This window comes from Chinchilla lanigera, unplaced genomic scaffold (assembly GCF_000276665.1).
Source record: "Chinchilla lanigera isolate Chin_1 unplaced genomic scaffold, ChiLan1.0 scaffold00074, whole genome shotgun sequence".
Lineage (NCBI taxonomy): Eukaryota > Metazoa > Chordata > Mammalia > Rodentia > Chinchillidae > Chinchilla > Chinchilla lanigera.
Genome location: NW_004955475.1, coordinates 10,653,951 through 10,657,965, shown reverse-complemented (window position 1 = coordinate 10,657,965; position 4,015 = coordinate 10,653,951).

Below are 4,015 nucleotides of genomic sequence, written 5' to 3'. Positions count from 1 at the left end.
CACCACGCCTGGCTAAATTTAGGACTTTGCACTTGCCATGCAGGAGCTGTGCCACTGAGCTAGATCCCTGGCCCCAGATCTTTAAAAAATATTTTATATAGGAAAAATGTAATGTTTTCTTAGTCCACTTTCTGCTACTGTAATAGAATACTACAGGCTGGGTAATTTATAAACAATAGAAGTTTACTTGGCTCACAGTTCTAGAGGCTGGAAGTCCAAGATTGAGGGGCTGCATCTGGTGAAGGCCTTTGTACTGCATCATAACTTGGCAGAAGGGCTCACACAGCAAGAGAACATTTAAAAGGGAGAGAATAGGGATCCAAGCTCATCCTTTATAAGAATGTCACTCCCACCATATCAAACCCTCCTATGATGACGGACTTAGTCCATTCATGAAGGCAGAACCTGCAGGACCTGATGGCCTCTCAAAGGTCTCATTTCTTAATGCTGTTGCACTGGGGATTACATTTCTAACACATGAAATATGGTGAGCACATTCAAACTATAACAAAACAGTGCTTTTCTGTGCATCATTGCTTGCATTTGGCATCTTACTCTGTTTTGCACAAAAATGTTTTTGAACTGTATCCTTAGTATTGTTTTTTGTGATGCTGGGGATCGGGCCTTGCATATGTTAGGTGAGTGTTCCACCAGTGAGCTACACCCTCATCCCCAAAGTCTATCCTTATCGATACAATTAGCCCATTCCGTCCAGCTGCTGTAGTGTATTGCATTTAGTGAATATACCACATTTTATTTAGCGATTCCCTTGAGAATTCTTATTTTTTAAATTGTAGCAGCAAGACTCATAAGTCTGTTCAACTGCTTTACTTTCCCCAGTGTTACTCTGAGCTCAGCAGCGCAAAGTGACAACCTGACATCAGAAAAAAATAAGTTCCTTTACATGCAGATGCAGAGATGCTTAGTGTTCACATCACTATTCTGAGAGTCTACATTCACAGTGCTGTTCAGTGGAACTTTCTGCGTTGATGGAAATGTTCTATATTGGCGTGGAAATGTTCTATATTTGCACTGTTCAAGAAGATAGCCAGTAGCCACACATGGTCACTGAACATTTAATATGTGGCCAGTGTAACTGAGGAGCAGGAGACTTAATTTAATTTAAACTTGGCCACTTGTGGCTAGTAACTATTATATTGGGTGGTGCAAGACACTAGCATATGATGATGGAAGCTATAATCTTTTCTACTACAAGGTACAATATTAGAGTTCTAAGACAATTGTATCTACACTCTGAAGGTCAGTGGCTAATGCCATGATCTAGTCTTTGTCCTTTCACATGCCATTCTTTTTTTTTTTTTTGGTTTTTCTCCGGTTTCGGGAACTGAACTCACGACCTTGCGCTTGCCAGGCAGGCGCTTTGCCGCTGAGCTAAATCCCCAGCCCCTTCACATGCCATTCTTTTAAGGTTGTCTCCTTAGTTCTGCCTTTAGATGGGTTAAAAGATGCATTATCATACTGAAGATATAAGGTTGCGAGAAAGCCTGTCTTTTTGGGAAACAACTGTATTCAAACCATGTAGAAATTCATCCTAATGCCCTCATTAACATATAATAAACTAAAATCTCCCATCAATCATACCACTATCCCACTAAAAGCTTTGAAGATAACAGAGTAGTACATAAATCCAACAGGAGAGAATAACACAAAAATGGTCCCTATGCTGGGCGGGCATGGTGGTGCATGCCTGTAATCCCAGCACTTGGGAGGCTGAGGCAGGAGGGTCACCACCAGTTCAAGGCCAGCCTGGGTTACATAGTGACTTCAAGGCCAGCCTGAACTGCACAGCAAGACCCTGTCTCAAAAAAATGGTCTTAGCTGTAAGAGTCAGCATTATTCACTTAGTCAGGTTGTGTGTCACAAATGGGGTTTAGACCCAGAGGCTACTGATGTACTTTCTTATTTTCCATGAATGCCTCTGGGGCTCCATGGAGCCTTATCCAGATCTCCTTTATCACCAGAAGTTTCCTGGCTGTCCCACACAGTCTGTAAAATCTATAGCTCACATAGATAGGCACATGTTTACGTAATTTGCTCCCAGAGCAGGCTCCAGAATGTCCAGATCTAGTGTCCATTTGATCTTTGCTGGCATATCAGGCAGCTATGACAGCATACGTGGGCTGAAGAAATACATAGCATGCCCCTAAGAGGAATAAGGAGAGGCTCAAAGGCACAAATATGTACACTCTTAATACAGATAATAATTAAATAGAATGTAGTATGCTAACTATGCCTGTTATAAAAGTCTACTGCCAGCTTCTCTTTTTCATAGAGGCCGCAATATATTAAAGTATACCTATCTTATTTTCTTTCCCTCCAACACCCTCAAATTTCCTGTACTTTTATGTTTACTTTCTCTGATCTCTGCTTGGTCCCTTATTACTTCTGCCTCTGGCAGTGTCCGCTGCTGACCTTCTTTCTTCTTTTCTTGGGGCCAGTCTTCTAGCATCTTTAAAGATCATGCACTCAGTTAATCTGTAAGTGGTATCAGGCCATTAAGATATAAGTTAAAGAGAAAGGAATCTTCAACACAGTTCTGTTTTACTTATGATTACAATTTGGTGTACCAGGAACCTTCTCCTTACTCCGAGTCTTTCCATTTTAAACTTTTAAGAAACAAAGTCCCTTCCCCCACTATAGGAGTAATACATGTTTATTAAAGAAAAATTATAAGTACATACAAAATTAAAAATACCCCTTACTACCCAATGAAAACCAGAGTTAGTATTTTAATATACTTTACTAGCATTAATTTTTCCATCTGCATGGATTTAATTTTTTTTCTTTTTTGTGAGACAGGTTTTTTGCTATGTAGCCTAGGCTGGCCTTAAATTCGCAGATATTCTCCTGCCTCAGCCTCTCAAGTGCTGGGATTACAGGTGTGCACCACCATGCTTGGGCTGTCTGTATGGATTTTAAAAAACTGTTGCAATCAGTTTTATATATACCTTTGTATTCTTGGATTTTTCCTCATTTAACATATAAGCATGTTTTCAAATAATAACAGGTTCATAAATATAATTTTAGTATCTGTGTAATAGTCTATCAGTTGGGTGAAACATAATCATTTCCGTATTTTTAGTCATCTATCTTGAAATGGCATTTGCACAAGCATTAAATAACATAAGTCTATGTAAAGCACATATAGGTTGTCCCAAACAGTAATTGCCTATGGAATTGGAGGAAATTATAGTTCAATAAAAGCTGCAATTTGTTTAGTGAATGATAGATTTCCCCATAATTTAAAAAATATGACTTTATTAGTACATGTGTGCAGTGCATAATGTTTACATTCCTCGTGTGGAGTTGGTCCATGTACACAACACAGCTTAATTCCTTTTCCATTGCCTTTCCCTCCCTCCCTCCTCTGTCCACACATTTCTCTTTTTTTAGAGCATCCTCTCCCTTTATTGTGGTTACTTTGTCAACTGCTGCTTGTTCTTTTATCAGCTTTCTGACCTTTGGTTTGCACTCTACTTTTCTATCTCTGATAACTTTATTTTTATTTTATTGGTACATTTTAGATACATAGTGATAACATTCAGCATAGGGAATTTGTACTTGTACATGGTATATCTTACTGTTCTCCCTTTCCTTCAGCCCCTTGTCCCCACTTTATTTACAAAAGCTTTGTTTCCATTTTTTCTTCTATTCTTTTATTTTCTTGTCCCTTATTTGCTCCCTCCCACCATTCCCCTTCTCATGTGAGCATTAACTTCCCATTTTCCACTATCTATTATACATTTTGGTCTTTGTTTATACTTTCAGTTTCTCACACCTGAGAAACAATATGTATTACAGCATGTGAGTCTGATTTACTTCACTTAAGAGTATGGTCTCAAGGTCCATCTCTTTAGCTAGAAGTGTCTCAAGCTTATTCTTTATGGCTGAGTAGTAATTTTATAAAAAAAAATCACATCTTCTTTATCTATTCACCAGTTGATGGTCATTTGGATTGTTTCCAAGATTTGACTATTACAAACTGTGCTGCTAT